Source organism: Aquarana catesbeiana, linkage group LG12 (assembly GCF_042186555.1).
Source record: "Aquarana catesbeiana isolate 2022-GZ linkage group LG12, ASM4218655v1, whole genome shotgun sequence".
In the NCBI taxonomy this organism is placed as follows: domain Eukaryota; kingdom Metazoa; phylum Chordata; class Amphibia; order Anura; family Ranidae; genus Aquarana; species Aquarana catesbeiana.
In genome coordinates, this window is record NC_133335.1 from 241551965 (window position 1) to 241579418 (window position 27454).

The 27454-nt window shown below is 47.6% G+C and overlaps 7 non-coding genes across 7 annotated transcripts; all 7 read right to left on the bottom strand.

Moving 5' to 3' along the window:
- Positions 1-7472: 7472 nt before the first annotated feature.
- On the bottom strand, positions 7473-7579 carry LOC141114678 (U6 spliceosomal RNA). The gene has a single exon (XR_012236954.1). It is a non-coding gene; the product is annotated as a U6 spliceosomal RNA (small nuclear RNA).
- Positions 7580-9835: 2256 nt separating this feature from the next.
- On the bottom strand, positions 9836-9942 carry LOC141114679 (U6 spliceosomal RNA). Its single transcript, XR_012236955.1, has one exon. It is a non-coding gene; the product is annotated as a U6 spliceosomal RNA (small nuclear RNA).
- Positions 9943-13424: 3482 nt separating this feature from the next.
- On the bottom strand, positions 13425-13531 carry LOC141114680 (U6 spliceosomal RNA). Its single transcript, XR_012236956.1, has one exon. It is a non-coding gene; the product is annotated as a U6 spliceosomal RNA (small nuclear RNA).
- A 2258-nt stretch (positions 13532-15789) lies between these two features.
- LOC141114681 (U6 spliceosomal RNA) lies at positions 15790-15896 on the bottom strand. The gene has a single exon (XR_012236957.1). It is a non-coding gene; the product is annotated as a U6 spliceosomal RNA (small nuclear RNA).
- Positions 15897-19375: 3479 nt separating this feature from the next.
- On the bottom strand, positions 19376-19482 carry LOC141114682 (U6 spliceosomal RNA). The gene has a single exon (XR_012236958.1). It is a non-coding gene; the product is annotated as a U6 spliceosomal RNA (small nuclear RNA).
- A 2269-nt stretch (positions 19483-21751) lies between these two features.
- LOC141114683 (U6 spliceosomal RNA) lies at positions 21752-21858 on the bottom strand. The gene has a single exon (XR_012236959.1). It is a non-coding gene; the product is annotated as a U6 spliceosomal RNA (small nuclear RNA).
- Positions 21859-25385: 3527 nt separating this feature from the next.
- LOC141114684 (U6 spliceosomal RNA) lies at positions 25386-25492 on the bottom strand. Its single transcript, XR_012236960.1, has one exon. It is a non-coding gene; the product is annotated as a U6 spliceosomal RNA (small nuclear RNA).
- Between the last annotated feature and the right edge of the window lie 1962 nt (positions 25493-27454).

The window sequence follows — 27454 nt, forward strand, 5'->3', positions numbered from 1 at the left end:
GAAGAAGACAGAAGACGCCGCGGAGGAGATGCTGGACGAGAACGCCGGAGGAAGAACCAGAAGAACCAGAAGAGCCAGAAGAACCAGAAGATGAAGCAAGATAGAAGAAAGAAGAAGCATTTAAATAAAGGAATTGTCAAAAACTGTCTCTTGTCATTTTTAACATTTTTGACACTTTTTTCGTGAAATGGTAGGGGTACATAAGTACCCCCTTACCATTTCACACAGGGGGGGGGCCGGGATCTGGGGGTCACCTTGTTAAAGGGGGCTTCCAGATTCCGATAAGCCCCCCGCCCGCAGACCCCCACAACCACCGGCCAGGGTTGTGGGGATGAGGCCCTTGTCCTCATCAACATGGGGACAAGGTGTTTTGGGGGCTACCCCAAAGCACCCTCCCAATGTTGAGGGCATGTGGCCTGGTACGGTTCAGGAGGGAGGGGGGGCCGCACTCTTGTCCCCCCCTCTTTTCCTGCGGCCTGCCAGGTTGCGTGCTCGGATAAGGGTCTGGTATGGATTTTTGGGGGGACCCCACGCCGTTTTTTTTTTTTTTTTTGGCGCGGGGTTCCCCTTAAAATCCATACCAGACCTGAAGGGTCTGGTATGGAATTTAGGGGGAACCCCACGTCATTTTTTTTTTTAAATTTTGGCCGGGGTTCCCCTTAATATCCATACCAGACCTGAAGGGCCTGGTATGGAATTTAGGGGGACCCCCACATCATTTTTTTTTTTTAATTTTGGTTCGGGGTTCCCCTTTGGGGAATTCCCATGCCGTTTTTATCAATGAACTTCTATGTGTATTGTCGGCAATGCAATAGCCGCGGGTAGTTTTAAATGAGTTTTTTCCTTCAAAATGTCATTTTGCTGTCAGACTGTTCTAAACACAGGAAACATGCGCCCCTTTACAGGCACACTATAGACACCCCCCAGGTACGAAATTTAAAGGGATATTACACTTTTATTGTTTGACTTTAAGCATTATTAAAATCACTGCTCCTGAAAAAACGGCCGTTTTTAAAACTTTTTTTTGCATTGATCCATGTCCCCTGGGGCAGGACCCAGGTCCCCAAACACTTTTTATGACAATAACTTGCATATAAGCCTTGAAAATTAGCACTTTTGATTATTCATGTTCGTGTCCCATAGACTTTAACGGTGTTCGCATGTTCGAACGAACTTTTTTCCTGTTCGCATGTTCTGGTGCGAACCGAACAGGGGGGTGTTCGGCTCATCTCTACTCTTGACAATTTTTTTTTTTTTTTTGATTGCTGAAGGGCAATATTACATTGCGAACCGCGGCGAAGCTGCAAGCCAAGCATATGACTCATGGTTGCGGTGTGGCCCTATTGATCTCAGTGGGTGAGTTTGACGGGTGAGTGCCGCCTGAGTGGCCAGGGAAGGGGGAGGGGAATGAGGACAGCAACACCACAGCTCAGCCACCAGTTTTTACTGCCCCATAGATACCAGTGTGAAAGAGACCTAATGCTACCTTTACACTAGCGGCCATCCCTCTGAAAAGTGATCTGTGGTGGATCACTGTTCAGAGGCATTTAACAGGCCGCGAGGAGGTGATGTGTTTCCTTTTTGCATCTGTTTGAACCCTGTAAATGCTGCACCGTAGTATTGCAATGCACGCAGCTGCAGGGCCCAATCGCTTGAATGGGTCACATCCGGCTAGGGTACAGCCAGCTAAACACGACGGGGATAATTTTTTGGGTACAGTCCGGTCTGGTTGCCTTTGCAGCTTAAGGAGGGTGGTTGGGGTGGTAAAAATGCAGCTATGTAATCTTTATTTAAACAAATAAGTAGCCAACAGAAACATACAAGTTACTATCCCAGCACAGCACAGAATACATGTACAGGAAGCGGGCTCGTCCTCGTGGTGTACAGATAGTGCAGTCACATTATGGATTACAGGACTTCCCTTAATGTGCAGGGAGGGCGGACATGAACGTCCTCCCGCCATCGCCTGTCCCTCTACCATGTGATCAGCTCTGTCCAATGACAGCGTGAGGAGAGAAGAAGAAAAACAATAATCAGCTTGTGTTCAAGGGATATCGGCACTGATAATCATGGCATTATCCGTGTCCTGATTATCAGTGCCCATCAATGCCACCTATTAGTGCAGCCTCATCAGTGCCTCCTTATCATTGCCTACCAGTGAGACCTCATTGGTGCCCATCAGTGCAAACTATCAGTGCCTATCAGTGCCGCCTACCAATGCCTATCAATGCCACCTATCAGTGCAGGCTCATCAGTGCCTCCTTATCACTGCCTACCAGTGACACCTCATCAGTGCCCATCAATGCCAACTATCAGTGCCCATCAGTGCCACCTCATCATTGCCCATCAGTGCCGCCTCATCAGTGCCCATCAGTGCCGCCTCATCAGCGCACATCAGTGAAGGAGAAAAATTACCAGTCAGTGCCAATCAGTGTCACCTCATCAGTGCTGCCTATCAGTGCCCATCAGTGCCGCCTATCAGTGCCAATCAGTGTCCTTCAGTGCTGCCTATTAGTGCCCATCAGTGTCTCCTCATCAGTGTCACCTATCAGTGCCCATCAGTGCTGCCTATCAGTGCCCACCAGTGCTGCCAATCAGTGCCCATCAGTGTTGCCTATCAGTGCCCATCAGTGCAGCCTCATAAGTGCCTCCTTATCATTGCCTACCAGTGAAACCTCATCAGTGCCCATCAGTGCCACCTCATCAGTGCCACCTCATCAGCACACATCAGTGAAGGAGAAAAATTACCAATCAGTGCCCATCAGTTTCTCCTCATCAGTGTCACCTATCAGTGCTGCCTATCAGTGCCCATCAGTGCCGCCTATCAGTGCCTCCTTATCAGTGCCAATCAGTGTCCTTCAGTGCTGCCTATCAGTGCCCATTTATGCCGCCTATTAGTGCCCATCAGTGCTGCCTATCAGTGCCTTTCAGTGACACCTATCAGTGCCCACCTGTGCCGCCTCATCAGTGTCACCTATCAGTGCAGCCTCATCAGTGCCTCCTTATCATTGCCTACCAGTGAAACCTCATCAGTGTCCATCAGTGCCACCTCATCAGTGAAGGAGAAAAATTACCAATCAGTGTCTACTCATCAGTGTCACCTATCAGTGCCGCCCATCAGTGTCCATCAATGCCACCTATCAGTGCCTCCTTATCAGTGCCCACCTGTGCCGCCTCATCAGTGCCGCCTATCAGTGTCCATCAGTGCTGCCTATCAGTGCCCACCTGTGCCGCCTCATCAGTGCCGCCTATCAGTGCCTCCTTATCATTGCCCAAAAGTGCTGCCTTATCAGTGCCCATCAGTGAAGGAGAAAAACTACCTGTTTGCAAAATTGTATTACAAACTATGAAAAAATTTTTGTTTTTGTTTTTTTGGTCTTTTTCCATTTGTTTAGCAAAAAATAAAACCCTCAGCAGTGATTAAATACCACCAAAATTAAGCTCTATTTGTGTGAAGAAAATGATAAAATGTCCTATGTGTACAGTGTTACATGACGGCGTAATTGTCATTCAAAGTGTGAGAGCGCTGAAAGCTGAAAATTGGCCTGGGCATGAAGGGGGGTCAGGGAATTATTTTTGGGGTATATTGATATTGCCAAAAACCTAAACCTCATCTCTCCTGGGCAGGAAATTAGAGGTGTGTTATATAATACGATCACCCCTCCCCCGCTGCTCATTTCTCTGCTAATAAATTCCAGAGATAATGAGACAGCAACAGATTTTATTAATAACTCATCACATGAAGTTTATATTTAGTATCATCCTTTTATAGAATCAGATACATTTATATAGCGCAGTGCTGGATGTACCTGTAGGAGAGGTAAGTCGGTGTCATCGGAGGAGGTGGGACGGGAGCGCAGTGATGATTGATGGGTGTACATTGCCTATGACTGATCTCATCAATGATTTATAGGAGATCGAATCCAATCAGGGAAATCGTACATCATCTGTATCATGTTAGTATCATTTTAAAAGTCATTATCAATCTTATTAAATCTGCCATCTAAACAATCGCTGTTGATCCCGCCATGAAGGAACTTTTTTAGGCACTTCCTGTTATAGGGTGACAACGCTCTGTCCCTGTCTGCCAATTCTGTTCCTGGGTTGTCACCCTGAAACATGTGACCTGGATGGAGATTATAAACATCCGTACTAAATATGGGATACAGTTTTAAATAATAAAAGCCCCCCCCCCCGATCCCCAGCCCCCTTTCTTCTGGGCCTGTGGGCCCCTCCCTCCAAGCTTGGGGGCCCTTCCCCTTTTACTCATGAAAATTTTTACTGACGGAGCACATTTATTACTGACAACCTAACATATGACAAAAACTCCTATTATAAACTATTATAAGAACAATGGGCGTGGCCAGTGGGAGGGTCTTAAAGTGGGACAGAACCTGCGGCTGCAGTATACACTGCACACATATTCCATATACCACAATCCTTGTACCCACAGAAAACTAATTCTAAACCTCAATTGACAGTTTCCCAGACACATATAAACCTAAGGACAAAGGAACTTTTTTTTTTTAACTAAACATTTCCATTACTCGTATTTATGCACACAAAGAAGAACCTCATTGAAGCCAGCAACTGTTGAGACAATGGACACCTTTGTGAGGTCTATGTGAGGGGTCACTTTGGAGGATGTGAGGGGTCACTTTGGAGGATGTGAGGGGTCACTTTGGAGGATGTGAAGGGTCACTTTGGAGGATGTGAAGGGTCACTTTGGAGGATGTGAGGGGTCACTTTGGAGGCTGTGAGGGGGTCACTTTGGAGGATGTGAGGGGTCACTTTGGAGGATGTGAGGGGTCAAAGCATAATGTATGGAGTGCAGGGTCAAGAATAAGTTACAAACAAAACAACATATGGAGTGCAGCAGTCAGGGTGAGCGCTACATTCACATCAGAGTCCTCCCTTACATCAAAATCCCCAGCATGAGTCCCCAGAGTTTCACCATACATCAGAGCCACCAGAGTGCCCCCTTACATCAGTGCCCCCCCAGAGTGCCCGTGCCCCCCTACATCAATGCCCCCCCCAGAGTGCCCCCTTACATCAGTGCCCCCCCAGAGTGCCCGTGCCCCCCTACATCAATGCCCCCCCCCAGAGTGCCCCCTTACATCAGTGCCCCCCCAGAGTGCCCGTGCCCCCCTACATCAATGCCCCCCCAGAGTGCCCCCTTACATCAGTGTCTTCAAAGTGCATCCTTCAGAGTGCCCCCTTACATCCTCCAGAGTGCCCCCTACACCAGTGCCCCCCCCCCCCCCTACATCAGTGTCTGCAAAGTGCATCCTTTTATCCTTCAGAGTGTCCCCTAACATTCTCCAGAGTGCCCCTTGCGTCTTTCAGAGTGGCCCCTTAATCCTCTAGAGTGCCCCCTTAGTAGTACCATGGGGGCACTTTGGAGGATGAAAGGGGGTACTCTGGCAGTACTAACTTAGTACCTCCAGAGTGTTCCCTTAGATCCTTCAGAGTGCCCTCTTACATCCACCTGAGTGCCCCCTTACATGCTCCAGAGTGCCCCACTACATCAGTGCCCCCTTACATCCTCCAGAGTGACCCCCGACACCAGTGCCCCCTTACATCAGTGTCTCCAAAGTGCATCCTTACATTCTCCAGAGTGCTCCCTCACATCCTCCAAAGTGACGCCTCACATCCTCCAGAGTAACCCCTTACATCCTCCAGAGTGACCCCTCACATCCTCCAGAGTAACCCCTCACATCCTCCAGAGTAACCCCTTACATCATCCAGAGTGGCCCCTTACATCCCCCAGAGTGACCCCTCACATCCTCCAGAGTAACCCCTCACATCCTCCAGAGTGGCCCTCACATCCTCCAGCGTGACCCCTCACATCCTCCAGAGTGACCCCTCACATCCTCCAGAGTGGCCCCTCACATCCTCCAGAGTGGCCCTCACATCCTCCAGAGTGACCCCTCACATCCTCCAGAGTGACCCCTCACATCCTCCAGAGTGGCCCCTTACATCCTCCAGAGTGGCCCTCACATCCTCCAGAGTGACCCCTCACATCCTCCAGAGTGGCCCCTCACATCCTCCAGAGTGACCCCTTACATCCTCCAGAGTGACCCCTCACATCCTCCAGAGTGGCCCCTCACATCCTCCAGAGTGGCCCTCACATCCCAGAGTGGCCCCTTACATCCTCCAGAGTGACCCCTTACATCCTCCAGAGTGACCCCTCACATCCTCCAGAGTGGCCCCTTACATCCTCCAGAGTGACCCCTTACATCCTCCAGAGTGACCCCTCACATCCTCCAGAGTGACCCCTTACATCCTCCAGAGTGGCCCCTCACATCCTCCAGAGTGGCCCCTCACATCCTCCAGAGTGACCCCTCACATCCTCCAAAGTGACCCCTCACATCCTCCAGAGTGACCCCCTCACATCCTCCAGAGTGGCCCCTCACATCCTCCAGAGTGGCCCTCACATCCTCCAGAGTAACCCCTCACATCCTCCAGAGTGACCCCTTACATCCTCCAGAGTGACCTCTCACATCCTCCAGAGTGACCCCTCACATCCTCCAGAGTGGCCCCTCACATCCTCCAGAGTGACCCCTACATTAGTGTCTCCAAAGTGACCCCTCACATCCTCCAAAGTGACACCTCACATCCTCCAGAGTGCCCCCATGGTAGTACCATGGGGGCACTTTGGAGGATGAAAGGGGTCACTCTGTAGGATGTAAAGGGTCACTCTGTAGGATGTAAGGGGTCACTCTGTAGGATGTAAAGGGTCACTCTGTAGGATGTAAGGGGGCACTCTGTAGGATCTAAGGGGGCACTCTGTAGGATGTAAGGGGGCACTCTGTAGGATCTAAGGGGTCACTCTGTAGGATGTAAGGGGGCACTCTGTAGGATCTAAGGGGGCACTCTGTAGGATCTAAGGGGGCACTCTGGTGGTACTAAATGAGATCCTTCAGAGTGCCCCCTTACATCCTCTGAAAGATGTAAAGGGGCACTGTAGAGGTACTAAGATAGTACCACCAGAGTGCCCCCTGCAGAGAGCCCCAATGAGCGATGGCTGCCATTGATCTCTGCCATGCAGAACAGCCTATTCCATGTTTGAAAGTAGAAGAATGATCTGAGGGAAGAGCGATCTGAGGGAAGAGCGATCTGAGGGAAGAGTGAACTGCTGTTACACCCCCCCGGCTGAGGGATATTCCACCTCCTGCAAAAAAAAAAAACAGAGTAAAAGGCTCCATTCACATCGAGGCAAACTGAATCAGGGGTGGAATCGCAGAAAAAAGCAGGACGTGTTTGCAATGCCATTACTTCTTAATGACACCCAAATCACCGTTTGATTTTACTGCAATTGCGGCAAATCGCAACATGCGCTGTCATCGCCCAAAAGAAGCTCCTCCTCCTCCTGCGATTCAAATCTCCTAGCTGTGAATGGAGCCTAAAATACAAAGCTGAATAATGCGAGTTCCGGGGACGGGTCACTTTCATTGCAAAGCATCCGGCAAGAAAATATGGAACGCTTCACGAATTTGCGTGTCATCCTTGCGCAGGGGCCATGCTAATCTTCTCTGTATCGTTCCAATTTTAGTATATGTCCTGCCGAAGCGAGGACAATCTAGAAGTGACCCTGATCGGTATATAAGGCCAACCAGAGCCGGAAATGTCAGCTCATGGTGAGCCTGGTAATAATGTATTAATGGTAATAAAGATTCCAGAATCAATGTATCCAAACCAATAAAAAGTCATGGAAAACAAATACAACATCAGAGTCTCCGTACAAGTTACAACACATTCCGATGCTCCATACACAGATCAATAACCAATCTTCTACAGATCAGATACCAGCAGCACATGCAAATGAGCAGAGCAGCCACAAGGGATTGTGGGAGGAGGGAGGGGCCATCCTTAGACTGTGTATCTTCTTACATTGTATCTGATTACATTGTATCTGATTACATTGTATCAAAAGCAGTGCAAGAACTACATTTGCAAATCAGTGCCGTGCTGCAAAGTCGGCGTCGCACCGATTGGAACAGGGCCATTGCCGGCCAATAGGGTGCGACTTGTTTCCATGGCAATCGTTCAGTGTGAATGAGGCTTATACCACGTTCTCTCCTGATAAACTCTGAAGATTATTAGATAGTATCAGATTCTATTAATAACTCATCACATGTTTATGTTTATATTTAGTATCCTTTGTTTATATAATAAGAGGGATGTATATAGCGCAGTGCTGGATGTACCTGTAGGAGAGGTAAGTCGGGGTCATCGGAGGAGGTGGGACGGGAGCGCAGTGATGATTGATGGGACACGTGTACATCGCCTATGACTGATCGCATCAATGATTTATAGGAGATCTAATCTAATCTAATCAGTGACATCTCACATCCTCTGTATCATGTTAGTATCATTTTAAAAGTCATTATCAATCTTTTACAATCTCCAATTTTCATTGAAATAATCTCTGTTGATCCCGCCATGAAGGAACTCTTTTAGGCACTTCCTGTTGGAGGGTGACACCGCTCTGTCCCTGCCTGACAATTCTGTCCCTGGGTTGTCACCCTGTCACATGTGATCCCAGTGGAGACTATGAGGCTATGTTTCCACTATTGCGTCCCCAAAAATCGCGCGATTTTGCCGCGATTTTTGGCCGCAACTTGAGTTCTATGGACCTCAAGTCGCATTAAAGTGGGACCAAAGTAGTGCAGGGACTACTTTGAAGTCGCTGCGACTTGAAGACGCACAGATATGAACGGTACTCATTGGAAATCATGGGGTGCGACTTGTCATGTGACTTTTCAGTCCAAAGTCGCATGAAAAGTCGCACTATTGGAAACAAAGCCTGAACAGCTCAGTGTCCAGACATGGGATATAATATGTTGTATTTCTGTAATACAAATACCTTCTGGTTGTGTTGCCCCCTCCCCCCCCCCAACCACAGCCAAATGCTGATTGCTGCGCCTGCATAATCGCTCCCAGAACTGTGCACGGAGAGGTGTGGCTGAGATTCCCCATCTAGACATCCCACCTCTGCTCTCCAAGCCCCAGGCGCAGAGTCTCACTCCTCCTGTTGCAACAATGGCGTTTGTAATACAAATATCTACTGGCTGTGTTGCCCCTCCCCCCCAACCACATCCAAATGCAGATTGTGTAACCCCCCCCCGGGAGGTTTAGAATTTTAGGCCGGGTTCACACATCCAATTTGCATGACAGGAGAATCCAGCCGGCTCTCAATGGAACCGGTTCACACAGCTCCGGGGCGGCCAAAGGGTTCGGTGCGTCTTTGGTTCCGATTCAGATGCGAATTCAGGCAAAAATTCAGTCCTGATTTGCACTGGAATCGGTGAACGGGGGGGGGGGGACCTCGGCCGCCGCGTGTGTGAGCCCCTCAGACTGTACAGCTCAGGCCGGGAAGGCTTTGTGAACACCCAATGCGATCCGATTCCGGTGCGGACCAAGAAAAGGATCCGGTGCCATTTTGGTGCGAATGCGATGCGAATTCAGCCATGCAATCTCTATGAATTCACATCGCACAGACATCGCAGCGGCGCGGCGCGAATCACACGCAGTGCCGGACATCACACAACCGTGTGGTGAACCCAGAAAAAAATATTGTTGTTATCAAGATTGTCGCTCTTTATCTGTTTATAGCGCAAAAAGTAAAAACCGCAGAGGTGATCAAATACCACCAAAAGAAGTTGTGGGAACAAAAAATGTTTATTTGTGTGCAGCGTCGCACAACTGCGCAATTGTCAGTTAAAGTGAACGCCGCGCTGATTAGCAAAAAAAATGGCCTGGTGAGGAAGGGGGGGGTGAATCTTCCGGAGGGCAAGCGGTTAAGCCCGGGCGCGCTGTGAATGCGGCGCAAGAAAATATGGAACGCTTCACGAATTTGCGTGTCATCCTTGCGCAGGGGCCATGCTAATCTTCTCTGTATCGTTCCAATTTTAGTATATGTCCTGCCGAAGCGAGGACAATCCAGAAGTGACCCTGATCGGTATATAAGGACAACCAGAGGCGGAAATGTCAGCTCATGGTGAGCCTGGTAATGATGTATTGGGGGGGGGGGGGGTGGGGGGAATAAAGATTTAGGGATCAATGTATTGGTGGTGATAACGATTTGAGGAAATGAATATGATCAGATCAACTTCTCCTTATAACACATTCCGATGCTCCACACACAGATCAATAACCAATCATCTACAGATCAGATACAAGCAGCACATGCAAATGAGCAGAGCAGCCACAGAGGATTGTGGGTGGAGGGAGGGGCCATCCTTAGAATGTGTGTCTAATTACATTGTATCTGATTACATTGTAGCTGATTACATTGTATCTGATTACATTGTAGCTGATTACATTGTATCTGATTACATTGTAGCTGATTACATTGTAGCTGATTACATTGTATCTGAATACATTATAGTGTCAGTGTATTAGAAACTGTTGCGGGGGATGGGAGGGAGGACAAACCGCATAGAGACCTATTAGATTCGGCGGCGATCATCTTTAGCTGCTTTGTCTTTAATAGTAAAATGTTTGGAAAAAAATTGTATATAACTACCGTTTTCCCCCAAAAATAAGCCCTAGTGTGTTTATAATGAATTAGAATACCACAACGCAAACAAACCCAAATAAAGTAGATTCGAGTGCCAGTAATGGGCATAAATCATGTAGATGATCTGGTGAGTTCAACCACTTTGGGGGTTGTGGGGGACGTTACCATTTATGTGGATACCGACTTTTTTCGCAGCACTTTGGGAATTGTCAGCACAGCAGCGATTGTGAAGGAGGTTTTGCAATTGGAACTTTATTCATTCAATTTTGCACATTTATTTGAACTTTCACTGGCCGCATGCTTGCTTGTTAATTCATATTTTTTCACTGTTTCTTCTGCCTACATGATTTATGCACATTACTGGCACTCTAATCTACTATATTTGGGTTTGTTTGCACTGTGGTATATATAGTTATACACAATTTTTTTTTTCCATATGTTTGATTTTTTTCACGCACAGCAGCGGCAAGTTTAATCCCAATTTCACACGTAGCGCGCGGGGGGGGGGGGGGGGGGGGGTCTGCGATTGATTGTTTAATAGAATGTTAAACAAATAAAATGTTGTTTATTCTGCGAGGCCCCCTTTAACCCTTTCACTACCAGACCCATTTTTGAAGTTTTTTTTTTTGCATGTTTTTTTGCACACATGGTTAAAATAATATATGACATGTGACATGCAGTGGTGGCAGTAAAAGGTTTTTAAAAAATTGCTGTTATGTTAATAATGTATTTTTTTTTCATTTAATTGCTCTGATATGATGGGGGGACCTCTGATATGATGGGCGGACCTCTGATATGGGGGGGCCTCTGATATGATGGGGGGACCTCTGATATGATGGGCGGACCTCTGATATGATGGGGGGCCTCTGATATGATGGGGGACCTCTGATATGATGGGGGCCCCTGATATGATGGGGGGACCTCTGATATGGGGGGGGGCTCTGATATGATGGGGGGCCTCTGATATGATGGGGGACCTCTGATATGATGGGGGGGCCTCTGATATGATAGGGGGCCTCTGATATGATGGGGGACCTCTGATATGATGGGGGGCCTCTGATATGATGGGGGACCTCTGATATGATGCGGGACCACTGATGTGATGGGGGACCTCTGATATGATGGGGGAACCTCTGATATGATGGGGGACCACTGATGTGATGGGGGACCTCTGATATGATGGGGGACCTCTGATATGATGGGGAGACCTCTGATGTGATGGGAGGACATCTGATGTGATGGAAGGACCTCTGATGCGATAAGGGGACTTCTGATGTGATGGAAGGACCTCTGATGTGATGGAAGGACCTCTGATGTGATAAGGGGACCTATGATGTGATGGGGAGACCTCTGATGTGATGGGAGGACCTCTGATGTGATGGGGGGACCTCTGATGTGATGGAAGGACATTTTACGTGATGGAAGGACCTCTGATGTGATGGGAGGACCTCTGATGTGATGGAAGGACCTCTGATGTGATAAGGGGACCTTTGCTGTGATGGGGGGACCTCTGACGTGATGGGGGGACCTCAGATGTGATGGAAGGACATCTTACGTGATGGGGGTCCTCTGATGTTATGGGGGACCTTTCATGTTGTGGGGGACCTCTGATGTGATGGGGGACCTCTGATGTGATAGAAGGACCTCTGATGTGATGGAAGGACATCTGATGTGATGGGAGGACCTTTGATGTGATGGAAGGACATCTTACGTGATGGAGGACCTCTGATGTGATGGGGGGAACTCTGATGTGATAGGGAGACATGTGATGGTAGGACCTCTGATGTGATGGGGGGACCTCTGATGTGATGGGGGGACCTCTGATGCAATGGGAGGACCTCTGATGTAATTGGAGGACCTCTGATGCGATTGGAGGACCTCTGATGTGATGGGAGGACCTCTGATGTGATGGGGGGGGGGGGGTCCTCTGATCTGATGAGGGAACTCTGATCTGATGGGGGGGAGCTCTGATGTGATGGGATAACCTCTGATATGATGGAGGGACCTCTAATGTGATGGAAGGACCACTGATGTGATGGGGGGCTCTGATGTGAGGGTGGACATCTGATGTGATGGAGAGACCTCTGATGTAATGGGTGGACTTCGAATGTGATGGGGGGACCTCTGATGTCATGGGGGAGGGGCTCTGATGTAATGGAGAGACCTCTGATGTGATGGGGGGTGACCTCTGATCTCTTGGGAGGGCCTCTGATGTGATGGGGGGGGGCGGGGGCTCTGATGTGATGGAAGGACTCCTTATGTGGTGGGAGGACCCCTGATGTGATGGAAGGACTTCTGATGTAATGGGAACCTCCAATACGTCTTTAAGGCTTCATGCACACGGCCGTACGGAACGCAGAGCCTGCGTAGTCACTCTGCAGGGACTCAGCACCCAATGAGATGAATTAGATGAGGCTGTACGCCATTGTGGGCGTATGCTTCAAACATAATTAGCGTGCATTCCGCGTGTGGTGCTTTACACAACCCCTGGCGCATAACCATGTAGAGCGGCATCGTCTAATTAATCTCAACGGGCGACGGTACACCGGGAGAGTGACGAGGCACGTTCTGCTCTCTATACGGCCGCGTGCGTGATACCAAAAACTGGTCCTACACCATTAGAATTTAGTTTCAAATTTTTCAATTTAGGAAATCAAATGCTAAAAGAAAAGGACGTTTTGAACGACATCGATCATCGAATGTACTGAGAATGTTTGTACGAACATTCGTATGAAAACCTACTAGCATATGGCCAGCTTTATGTCCCCAGTGATCTAACCGCAAGCATGAACTTTATAATAAATAAATAAATATATATATATAATTTTTTTTTTTATTATTATTTAATGGTTCATAACAAGAAGGAAAAAAGTAATTGAGCACGTTTTATTTGGGGCAAGAAAATATGGAACGCTTCACGAATTTGCGTGTCATCCTTGCGCAGGGGCCATGCTAATCTTCTCTGTATCGTTCCAATTTTAGTATATGTCCTGCCGAAGCGAGGACAATCTAGAAATGACCCTGATCGGTATATAAGGCCAACCAGAGCCGGAAATGTCAGCTCATGGTGAGCCTGGTAATAATGTATTAATGGTAATAAAGATTCCAGAATCAATGTATCCAAACCAATAAAAAGTCATGGAAAACAAATACAACATCAGAGTCTCCGTACAAGTTACAACACATTCCGATGCTCCATACACAGATCAATAACCAATCTTCTACAGATCAGATACCAGCAGCACATGCAAATGAGCAGAGCAGCCACAAGGGATTGTGGGAGGAGGGAGGGGCCATCCTTAGACTGTGTATCTTCTTACATTGTATCTGATTACATTGTATCTGATTACATTGTATCAAAAGCAGTGCAAGAACTACATTTGCAAATCAGTGCCGTGCTGCAAAGTCGGCGTCGCACCGATTGGAACAGGGCCATTGCCGGCCAATAGGGTGCGACTTGTTTCCATGGCAATCGTTCAGTGTGAATGAGGCTTATACCACGTTCTCTCCTGATAAACTCTGAAGATTATTAGATAGTATCAGATTCTATTAATAACTCATCACATGTTTATGTTTATATTTAGTATCCTTTGTTTATATAATAAGAGGGATGTATATAGCGCAGTGCTGGATGTACCTGTAGGAGAGGTAAGTCGGGGTCATCGGAGGAGGTGGGACGGGAGCGCAGTGATGATTGATGGGACACGTGTACATCGCCTATGACTGATCGCATCAATGATTTATAGGAGATCTAATCTAATCTAATCAGTGACATCTCACATCCTCTGTATCATGTTAGTATCATTTTAAAAGTCATTATCAATCTTTTACAATCTCCAATTTTCATTGAAATAATCTCTGTTGATCCCGCCATGAAGGAACTCTTTTAGGCACTTCCTGTTGGAGGGTGACACCGCTCTGTCCCTGCCTGACAATTCTGTCCCTGGGTTGTCACCCTGTCACATGTGATCCCAGTGGAGACTATGAGGCTATGTTTCCACCATTGCGTCCCCAAAAATCGCACGATTTTACAGCGATTTTTGGCCGCAACTTGAGTTCTATGGACCTCAAGTCGCATCAAAGTGGGACCAAAGTAGTGCAGGGACTACTTTGAAGTCGCTGCGACTTGAAGACGCACAGATATGAACGGTACTCATTGGAAATCATGGGGTGCGACTTGTCATGTGACTTTTCAGTCCAAAGTCGCATGAAAAGTCGCACTATTGGAAACAAAGCCTGAACAGCTCAGTGTCCAGACATGGGATATAATATGTTGTATTTCTGTAATACAAATACCTTCTGGTTGTGTTGCCCCCTCCCCCCCCCCAACCACAGCCAAATGCTGATTGCTGCGCCTGCATAATCGCTCCCAGAACTGTGCACGGAGAGGTGTGGCTGAGATTCCCCAGCTAGACGTCCCACCTCTGCTCTCCAAGCCCCAGGCGCAGAGTCTCACTCCTCCTGTTGCAACAATGGCGTTTGTAATACAAATATCTACTGGCTGTGTTGCCCCTCCCCCCCAACCACATCCAAATGCAGATTGTGTAACCCCCCCCCCCCGGGAGGTTTAGAATTTTAGGCCGGGTTCACACATCCAATTTGCATGACAGGAGAATCCAGCCGGCTCTCAATGGAACCGGTTCACACAGCTCCGGGGCGGCCAAAGGGTTCGGTGCGTCTTTAGTTCCGATTCAGATGCGAATTCAGGCAAAAATTCAGTCCTGATTTGCACTGGAATCGGTGAACGGGGGGGGGGACCTCGGCCGCCGCGTGTGTGAGCCCCTCAGACTGTACAGCTCAGGCCGGGAAGGCTTTGTGAACACCCAATGCGATCCGATTCCGGTGCGGACCAAGAAAAGGATCCGGTGCCATTTTGGTGCGAATGCGATGCGAATTCAGCCATGCAATCTCTATGAATTCACATCGCACAGACATCGCAGCGGCGCGGCGCGAATCACACGCAGTGCCGGACATCACACAACCGTGTGGTGAACCCAGAAAAAAATATTGTTGTTATCAAGATTGTCGCTCTTTATCTGTTTATAGCGCAAAAAGTAAAAACCGCAGAGGTGATCAAATACCACCAAAAGAAGTTGTGGGAACAAAAAATGTTTATTTGTGTGCAGCGTCGCACAACTGCGCAATTGTCAGTTAAAGTGAACGCCGCGCTGATTAGCAAAAAAAATGGCCTGGTGAGGAAGGGGGGGGGTGAATCTTCCGGAGGGCAAGCGGTTAAGCCCGGGCGCGCTGTGAATGCGGCGCAAGAAAATATGGAACGCTTCACGAATTTGCGTGTCATCCTTGCGCAGGGGCCATGCTAATCTTCTCTGTATCGTTCCAATTTTAGTATATGTCCTGCCGAAGCGAGGACAATCCAGAAGTGACCCTGATCGGTATATAAGGACAACCAGAGCCGCAAATGTCAGCTCATGGTGAGCCTGGTAATGATGTATTGGGGGGGGGGGGGGGGGGGTGGGGGGAATAAAGATTTAGGGATCAATGTATTGGTGGTGATAACGATTTGAGGAAATGAATATGATCAGATCAACTTCTCCTTATAACACATTCCGATGCTCCACACACAGATCAATAACCAATCATCTACAGATCAGATACAAGCAGCACATGCAAATGAGCAGAGCAGCCACAGAGGATTGTGGGTGGAGGGAGGGGCCATCCTTAGAATGTGTGTCTAATTACATTGTATCTGATTACATTGTAGCTGATTACATTGTATCTGATTACATTGTAGCTGATTACATTGTATCTGATTACATTGTAGCTGATTACATTGTAGCTGATTACATTGTATCTGAATACATTATAATGTCAGTGTATTAGAAACTGTTGCGGGGGATGGGAGGGAGGACAAACCGCATAGAGACCTATTAGATTCGGCGGCGATCATCTTTAGCTGCTTTGTCTTTAATAGTAAAATGTTTGGAAAAAAATTGTATATAACTACCGTTTTCCCCCAAAAATAAGCCCTAGTGTGTTTATAATGAATTAGAATACCACAACGCAAACAAACCCAAATAAAGTAGATTCGAGTGCCAGTAATGGGCATAAATCATGTAGATGATCTGGTGAGTTCAACCACTTTGGGGGTTGTGGGGGACGTTACCATTTATGTGGATACCGACTTTTTTCGCAGCACTTTGGGAATTGTCAGCACAGCAGCGATTGTGAAGGAGGTTTTGCAATTGGAACTTTATTCATTCAATTTTGCACATTTATTTGAACTTTCACTGGCCGCATGCTTGCTTGTTAATTCATATTTTTTCACTGTTTCTTCTGCCTACATGATTTATGCACATTACTGGCACTCTAATCTACTATATTTGGGTTTGTTTGCACTGTGGTATATATAGTTATACACAATTTTTTTTTTCCATATGTTTGATTTTTTTCACGCACAGCAGCGGCAAGTTTAATCCCAATTTCACACGTAGCGCGCGGGGGGGGGGGGGGGGTCTGCGATTGATTGTTTAATAGAATGTTAAACAAATAAAATGTTGTTTATTCTGCGAGGCCCCCTTTAACCCTTTCACTACCAGACCCATTTTTGAAGTTTTTTTTTTTGCATGTTTTTTTGCACACATGGTTAAAATAATATATGACATGTGACATGCAGTGGTGGCAGTAAAAGGTTTTTAAAAAATTGCTGTTATGTTAATAATGTATTTTTTTTTCATTTAATTGCTCTGATATGATGGGGGGACCTCTGATATGATGGGCGGACCTCTGATATGGGGGGGCCTCTGATATGATGGGGGGACCTCTGATATGATGGGCGGACCTCTGATATGATGGGGGGCCTCTGATATGATGGGGGACCTCTGATATGATGGGGGCCCCTGATATGATGGGGGGACCTCTGATATGGGGGGGGGCTCTGATATGATGGGGGGCCTCTGATATGATGGGGGACCTCTGATATGATGGGGGGGCCTCTGATATGATAGGGGGCCTCTGATATGATGGGGGACCTCTGATATGATGGGGGGCCTCTGATATGATGGGGGACCTCTGATATGATGCGGGACCACTGATGTGATGGGGGACCTCTGATATGATGGGGGAACCTCTGATATGATGGGGGACCACTGATGTGATGGGGGACCTCTGATATGATGGGGGACCTCTGATATGATGGGGAGACCTCTGATGTGATGGGAGGACATCTGATGTGATGGAAGGACCTCTGATGCGATAAGGGGACTTCTGATGTGATGGAAGGACCTCTGATGTGATGGAAGGACCTCTGATGTGATAAGGGGACCTATGATGTGATGGGGAGACCTCTGATGTGATGGGAGGACCTCTGATGTGATGGGGGGACCTCTGATGTGATGGAAGGACATTTTACGTGATGGAAGGACCTCTGATGTGATGGGAGGACCTCTGATGTGATGGAAGGACCTCTGATGTGATAAGGGGACCTTTGCTGTGATGGGGGGACCTCTGACGTGATGGGGGGACCTCAGATGTGATGGAAGGACATCTTACGTGATGGGGGTCCTCTGATGTTATGGGGGACCTTTCATGTTGTGGGGGACCTCTGATGTGATGGGGGACCTCTGATGTGATAGAAGGACCTCTGATGTGATGGAAGGACATCTGATGTGATGGGAGGACCTTTGATGTGATGGAAGGACATCTTACGTGATGGAGGACCTCTGATGTGATGGGGGGAACTCTGATGTGATAGGGAGACATGTGATGGTAGGACCTCTGATGTGATGGGGGGACCTCTGATGTGATGGGGGGACCTCTGATGCAATGGGAGGACCTCTGATGTAATTGGAGGACCTCTGATGCGATTGGAGGACCTCTGATGTGATGGGAGGACCTCTGATGTGATGGGGGGGGGGGGTCCTCTGATCTGATGAGGGAACTCTGATCTGATGGGGGGGAGCTCTGATGTGATGGGATAACCTCTGATATGATGGAGGGACCTCTAATGTGATGGAAGGACCACTGATGTGATGGGGGGCTCTGATGTGAGGGTGGACATCTGATGTGATGGAGAGACCTCTGATGTAATGGGTGGACTTCGAATGTGATGGGGGGACCTCTGATGTCATGGGGGAGGGGCTCTGATGTAATGGAGAGACCTCTGATGTGATGGGGGGTGACCTCTGATCTCTTGGGAGGGCCTCTGATGTGATGGGGGGGGCGGGGGCTCTGATGTGATGGAAGGACTCCTTATGTGGTGGGAGGACCCCTGATGTGATGGAAGGACTTCTGATGTAATGGGAACCTCCAATACGTCTTTAAGGCTTCATGCACACGGCCGTACGGAACGCAGAGCCTGCGTAGTCACTCTGCAGGGACTCAGCACCCAATGAGATGAATTAGATGAGGCTGTACGCCATTGTGGGCGTATGCTTCAAACATAATTAGCGTGCATTCCGCGTGTGGTGCTTTACACAACCCCTGGCGCATAACCATGTAGAGCGGCATCGTCTAATTAATCTCAACGGGCGACGGTACACCGGGAGAGTGACGAGGCACGTTCTGCTCTCTATACGGCCGCGTGCGTGATACCAAAAACTGGTCCTACACCATTAGAATTTAGTTTCAAATTTTTCAATTTAGGAAATCAAATGCTAAAAGAAAAGGACGTTTTGAACGACATCGATCATCGAATGTACTGAGAATGTTTGTACGAACATTCGTATGAAAACCTACTAGCATATGGCCAGCTTTATGTCCCCAGTGATCTAACCGCAAGCATGAACTTTATAATAAATAAATAAATATATATATATAATTTTTTTTTTATTATTATTTAATGGTTCATAACAAGAAGGAAAAAAGTAATTGAGCACGTTTTATTTGGGGCAAGAAAATATGGAACGCTTCACGAATTTGCGTGTCATCCTTGCGCAGGGGCCATGCTAATCTTCTCTGTATCGTTCCAATTTTAGTATATGTCCTGCCGAAGCGAGGACAATCTAGAAGTGACCCTGATCGGTATATAAGGCCAACCAGAGCCGGAAATGTCAGCTCATGGTGAGCCTGGTAATAATGTATTAATGGTAATAAAGATTCCAGAATCAATGTATCCAAACCAATAAAAAGTCATGGAAAACAAATACAACATCAGAGTCTCCGTACAAGTTACAACACATTCCGATGCTCCATACACAGATCAATAACCAATCTTCTACAGATCAGATACCAGCAGCACATGCAAATGAGCAGAGCAGCCACAAGGGATTGTGGGAGGAGGGAGGGGCCATCCTTAGACTGTGTATCTTCTTACATTGTATCTGATTACATTGTATCTGATTACATTGTATCAAAAGCAGTGCAAGAACTACATTTGCAAATCAGTGCCGTGCTGCAAAGTCGGCGTCGCACCGATTGGAACAGGGCCATTGCCGGCCAATAGGGTGCGACTTGTTTCCATGGCAATCGTTCAGTGTGAATGAGGCTTATACCACGTTCTCTCCTGATAAACTCTGAAGATTATTAGATAGTATCAGATTCTATTAATAACTCATCACATGTTTATGTTTATATTTAGTATCCTTTGTTTATATAATAAGAGGGATGTATATAGCGCAGTGCTGGATGTACCTGTAGGAGAGGTAAGTCGGGGTCATCGGAGGAGGTGGGACGGGAGCGCAGTGATGATTGATGGGACACGTGTACATCGCCTATGACTGATCGCATCAATGATTTATAGGAGATCTAATCTAATCTAATCAGTGACATCTCACATCCTCTGTATCATGTTAGTATCATTTTAAAAGTCATTATCAATCTTTTACAATCTCCAATTTTCATTGAAATAATCTCTGTTGATCCCGCCATGAAGGAACTCTTTTAGGCACTTCCTGTTGGAGGGTGACACCGCTCTGTCCCTGCCTGACAATTCTGTCCCTGGGTTGTCACCCTGTCACATGTGATCCCAGTGGAGACTATGAGGCTATGTTTCCACTATTGCGTCCCCAAAAATCGCGCGATTTTGCCGCGATTTTTGGCCGCAACTTGAGTTCTATGGACCTCAAGTCGCATTAAAGTGGGACCAAAGTAGTGCAGGGACTACTTTGAAGTCGCTGCGACTTGAAGACGCACAGATATGAACGGTACTCATTGGAAATCATGGGGTGCGACTTGTCATGTGACTTTTCAGTCCAAAGTCGCATGAAAAGTCGCACTATTGGAAACAAAGCCTGAACAGCTCAGTGTCCAGACATGGGATATAATATGTTGTATTTCTGTAATACAAATACCTTCTGGTTGTGTTGCCCCCTCCCCCCCCCCAACCACAGCCAAATGCTGATTGCTGCGCCTGCATAATCGCTCCCAGAACTGTGCACGGAGAGGTGTGGCTGAGATTCCCCATCTAGACATCCCACCTCTGCTCTCCAAGCCCCAGGCGCAGAGTCTCACTCCTCCTGTTGCAACAATGGCGTTTGTAATACAAATATCTACTGGCTGTGTTGCCCCTCCCCCCCAACCACATCCAAATGCAGATTGTGTAACCCCTCCCCCTCACCCCCCCCCCGGGAGGTTTAGAATTTTAGGCCGGGTTCACACATCCAATTTGCATGACAGGAGAATCCAGCCGGCTCTCAATGGAACCGGTTCACACAGCTCCGGGGCGGCCAAAGGGTTCGGTGCGTCTTTAGTTCCGATTCAGATGCGAATTCAGGCAAAAATTCAGTCCTGATTTGCACTGGAATCGGTGAACGGGGGGGGGGGACCTCGGCCGCCGCGTGTGTGAGCCCCTCAGACTGTACAGCTCAGGCCGGGAAGGCTTTGTGAACACCCAATGCGATCCGATTCCGGTGCGGACCAAGAAAAGGATCCGGTGCCATTTTGGTGCGAATGCGATGCGAATTCAGCCATGCAATCTCTATGAATTCACATCGCACAGACATCGCAGCGGCGCGGTGCGAATCACACGCAGTGCCGGACATCACACAACCGTGTGGTGAACCCAGAAAAAAATATTGTTGTTATCAAGATTGTCGCTCTTTATCTGTTTATAGCGCAAAAAGTAAAAAACGCAGAGGTGATCAAATACCACCAAAAGAAGTTGTGGGAACAAAAAATGTTTATTTGTGTGCAGCGTCGCACAACTGCGCAATTGTCAGTTAAAGTGAACGCCGCGCTGATTAGCAAAAAAAATGGCCTGGTGAGGAAGGGGGGGGTGAATCTTCCGGAGGGCAAGCGGTTAAGCCCGGGCGCGCTGTGAATGCGGCGCAAGAAAATATGGAACGCTTCACGAATTTGCGTGTCATCCTTGCGCAGGGGCCATGCTAATCTTCTCTGTATCGTTCCAATTTTAGTATATGTCCTGCCGAAGCGAGGACAATCCAAAGGTGACCCTGATCGGTATATAAGGCCAACCAGAGCCGCAAATGTCAGCTCATGGTGAGCCTGGTAATGATGTATTGGGGGTGGGGGGGTGGGGGGAATAAAGATTTAGGGATCAATGTATTGGTGGTGATAACGATTTGAGGAAATGAATATGATCAGATCAACTTCTCCTTATAACACATTCCGATGCTCCACACACAGATCAATAACCAATCATCTACAGATCAGATACAAGCAGCACATGCAAATGAGCAGAGCAGCCACAGAGGATTGTGGGTGGAGGGAGGGGCCATCCTTAGAATGTGTGTCTAATTACATTGTATCTGATTACATTGTAGCTGATTACATTGTATCTGATTACATTGTATCTGATTACATTGTAGCTGATTACATTGTATCTGATTACATTGTAGCTGATTACATTGTATCTGATTACATTGTAGCTGAATACATTATAGTGTCAGTGTATTAGAAGCTGTTGCGGGGGATGGGAGGGAGGACAAACCGCATAGAGACCTATTAGATTCGGTGGCGATCATCTTTAGCTGCTTTGTCTTTAATAGTAAAATGTTTGGAAAAAAATTGTATATAACTACCGTTTTCCCCCAAAAATAAGCCCTAGTGTGTTTTTAATGAATTAGACCTGCGCTTATTTTCGGGGGAAACGCGGTATATATACCACAACGCAAACAAACCCAAATAAAGTAGATTCGAGTGCCAGTAATGGGCATAAATCTTGTAGATGATCTGGTGAGTTCAACCACTTTGGGGGTTGGGGGTTGTGGGGGACGTTACCATTTATGTGGATACCGACTTTTTTCGCAGCACTTTGGGAATTGTCAGCACAGCAGCGATTGTGAAGGAGGTTTTGCAATTGGAACTTTATTCATTCAATTTTGCACATTTATTTGAACTTTCACTGGCCGCATGCTTGCTTGTTAATTCATATTTTTTCACTGTTTCTTCTGCCTACATGATTTATGCACATTACTGGCACTCTAATCTACTATATTTGGGTTTGTTTGCACTGTGGTATATATAGTTATACACAATTTTTTTTTTCCATATGTTTGATTTTTTTCACGCACAGCAGCGGCAAGTTTAATCCCAATTTCACACGTAGCGCGCGGGGGGGGGGGGGGGGGCGATTGATTGTTTAATAGAATGTTAAACAAATAAAATGTTGTTTATTCTGCGAGGCCCCCTTTAACCCTTTCACTACCAGACCCATTTTTGAAGTTTTTTTTTTTGCATGTTTTTTTGCACACATGGTTAAAATAATATATGACATGTGACATGCAGTGGTGGCAGTAAAAGGTTTTTAAAAAATTGCTGTTATGTTAATAATGTATTTTTTTTTCATTTAATTGCTCTGATATGATGGGGGGACCTCTGATATGATGGGCGGACCTCTGATATGGGGGGGCCTCTGATATGATGGGGGGACCTCTGATATGATGGGCGGACCTCTGATATGATGGGGGGCCTCTGATATGATGGGGGACCTCTGATATGATGGGGGCCCCTGATATGATGGGGGGACCTCTGATATGGGGGGGGGCTCTGATATGATGGGGGGCCTCTGATATGATGGGGGACCTCTGATATGATGGGGGGGCCTCTGATATGATAGGGGGCCTCTGATATGATGGGGGACCTCTGATATGATGGGGGGCCTCTGATATGATGGGGGACCTCTGATATGATGCGGGACCACTGATGTGATGGGGGACCTCTGATATGATGGGGGAACCTCTGATATGATGGGGGACCACTGATGTGATGGGGGACCTCTGATATGATGGGGGACCTCTGATATGATGGGGAGACCTCTGATGTGATGGGAGGACATCTGATGTGATGGAAGGACCTCTGATGCGATAAGGGGACTTCTGATGTGATGGAAGGACCTCTGATGTGATGGAAGGACCTCTGATGTGATAAGGGGACCTATGATGTGATGGGGAGACCTCTGATGTGATGGGAGGACCTCTGATGTGATGGGGGGACCTCTGATGTGATGGAAGGACATTTTACGTGATGGAAGGACCTCTGATGTGATGGGAGGACCTCTGATGTGATGGAAGGACCTCTGATGTGATAAGGGGACCTTTGCTGTGATGGGGGGACCTCTGACGTGATGGGGGGACCTCAGATGTGATGGAAGGACATCTTACGTGATGGGGGTCCTCTGATGTTATGGGGGACCTTTCATGTTGTGGGGGACCTCTGATGTGATGGGGGACCTCTGATGTGATAGAAGGACCTCTGATGTGATGGAAGGACATCTGATGTGATGGGAGGACCTTTGATGTGATGGAAGGACATCTTACGTGATGGAGGACCTCTGATGTGATGGGGGGAACTCTGATGTGATAGGGAGACATGTGATGGTAGGACCTCTGATGTGATGGGGGGACCTCTGATGTGATGGGGGGACCTCTGATGCAATGGGAGGACCTCTGATGTAATTGGAGGACCTCTGATGCGATTGGAGGACCTCTGATGTGATGGGAGGACCTCTGATGTGATGGGGGGGGGGGTCCTCTGATCTGATGAGGGAACTCTGATCTGATGGGGGGGAGCTCTGATGTGATGGGATAACCTCTGATATGATGGAGGGACCTCTAATGTGATGGAAGGACCACTGATGTGATGGGGGGCTCTGATGTGAGGGTGGACATCTGATGTGATGGAGAGACCTCTGATGTAATGGGTGGACTTCGAATGTGATGGGGGGACCTCTGATGTCATGGGGGAGGGGCTCTGATGTAATGGAGAGACCTCTGATGTGATGGGGGGTGACCTCTGATCTCTTGGGAGGGCCTCTGATGTGATGGGGGGGGCGGGGGCTCTGATGTGATGGAAGGACTCCTTATGTGGTGGGAGGACCCCTGATGTGATGGAAGGACTTCTGATGTAATGGGAACCTCCAATACGTCTTTAAGGCTTCATGCACACGGCCGTACGGAACGCAGAGCCTGCGTAGTCACTCTGCAGGGACTCAGCACCCAATGAGATGAATTAGATGAGGCTGTACGCCATTGTGGGCGTATGCTTCAAACATAATTAGCGTGCATTCCGCGTGTGGTGCTTTACACAACCCCTGGCGCATAACCATGTAGAGCGGCATCGTCTAATTAATCTCAACGGGCGACGGTACACCGGGAGAGTGACGAGGCACGTTCTGCTCTCTATACGGCCGCGTGCGTGATACCAAAAACTGGTCCTACACCATTAGAATTTAGTTTCAAATTTTTCAATTTAGGAAATCAAATGCTAAAAGAAAAGGACGTTTTGAACGACATCGATCATCGAATGTACTGAGAATGTTTGTACGAACATTCGTATGAAAACCTACTAGCATATGGCCAGCTTTATGTCCCCAGTGATCTAACCGCAAGCATGAACTTTATAATAAATAAATAAATATATATATATATAATTTTTTTTTTTATTATTATTTAATGGTTCATAACAAGAAGGAAAAAAGTAATTGAGCACGTTTTATTTGGGGCAAGAAAATATGGAACGCTTCACGAATTTGCGTGTCATCCTTGCGCAGGGGCCATGCTAATCTTCTCTGTATCGTTCCAATTTTAGTATATGTCCTGCCGAAGCGAGGACAATCTAGAAGTGACCCTGATCGGTATATAAGGCCAACCAGAGCCGGAAATGTCAGCTCATGGTGAGCCTGGTAATAATGTATTAATGGTAATAAAGATTCCAGAATCAATGTATCCAAACCAATAAAAAGTCATGGAAAACAAATACAACATCAGAGTCTCCGTACAAGTTACAACACATTCCGATGCTCCATACACAGATCAATAACCAATCTTCTACACATCAGATACCAGCAGCACATGCAAATGAGCAGAGCAGCCACAAGGGATTGTGGGAGGAGGGAGGGGCCATCCTTAGACTGTGTATCTTCTTACATTGTAACTGATTACATTGTATCAAAAGCAGTGCAAGAACTACATTTGCAAATCAGTGCCGTGCTGCAAAGTCGGCGTCGCACCGATTGGAACAGGGCCATTGCCGGCCAATAGGGTGCGACTTGTTTCCATGGCAATCGTTCAGTGTGAATGAGGCTTATACCACGTTCTCTCCTGATAAACTCTGAAGATTATTAGATAGTATCAGATTCTATTAATAACTCATCACATGTTTATGTTTATATTTAGTATCCTTTGTTTATATAATAAGAGGGATGTATATAGCGCAGTGCTGGATGTACCTGTAGGAGAGGTAAGTCGGGGTCATCGGAGGAGGTGGGACGGGAGCGCAGTGATGATTGATGGGACACGTGTACATCGCCTATGACTGATCGCATCAATGATTTATAGGAGATCTAATCTAATCTAATCAGTGACATCTCACATCCTCTGTATCATGTTAGTATCATTTTAAAAGTCATTATCAATCTTTTACAATCTCCAATTTTCATTGAAATAATCTCTGTTGATCCCGCCATGAAGGAACTCTTTTAGGCACTTCCTGTTGGAGGGTGACACCGCTCTGTCCCTGCCTGACAATTCTGTCCCTGGGTTGTCACCCTGTCACATGTGATCCCAGTGGAGACTATGAGGCTATGTTTCCACCATTGCGTCCCCAAAAATCGCACGATTTTACAGCGATTTTTGGCCGCAACTTGAGTTCTATGGACCTCAAGTCGCATCAAAGTGGGACCAAAGTAGTGCAGGGACTACTTTGAAGTCGCTGCGACTTGAAGACGCACAGATATGAACGGTACTCATTGGAAATCATGGGGTGCGACTTGTCATGTGACTTTTCAGTCCAAAGTCGCATGAAAAGTCGCACTATTGGAAACAAAGCCTGAACAGCTCAGTGTCCAGACATGGGATATAATATGTTGTATTTCTGTAATACAAATACCTTCTGGTTGTGTTGCCCCCTCCCCCCCCCCAACCACAGCCAAATGCTGATTGCTGCGCCTGCATAATCGCTCTCCCAGAACTGTGCACGGAGAGGTGTGGCTGAGATTCCCCAGCTAGACGTCCCACCTCTGCTCTCCAAGCCCCAGGCGCAGAGTCTCACTCCTCCTGTTGCAACAATGGCGTTTGTAATACAAATATCTACTGGCTGTGTTGCCCCTCCCCCCCAACCACATCCAAATGCAGATTGTGTAACCCCTCCCCCCCCCCCCCCCCCCCGGGAGGTTTAGAATTTTAGGCCGGGTTCACACATCCAATTTGCATGACAGGAGAATCCAGCCGGCTCTCAATGGAACCGGTTCACACAGCTCCGGGGCGGCCAAAGGGTTCGGTGCGTCTTTAGTTCCGATTCAGATGCGAATTCAGGCAAAAATTCAGTCCTGATTTGCACTGGAATCGGTGAACGGGGGGGGGGGGACCTCGGCCGCCGCGTGTGTGAGCCCCTCAGACTGTACAGCTCAGGCCGGGAAGGCTTTGTGAACACCCAATGCGATCCGATTCCGGTGCGGACCAAGAAAAGGATCCGGCGCCATTTTGGTGCGAATGCGATGCGAATTCAGCCATGCAATCTCTATGAATTCACATCGCACAGACATCGCAGCGGCGCGGTGCGAATCACACGCAGTGC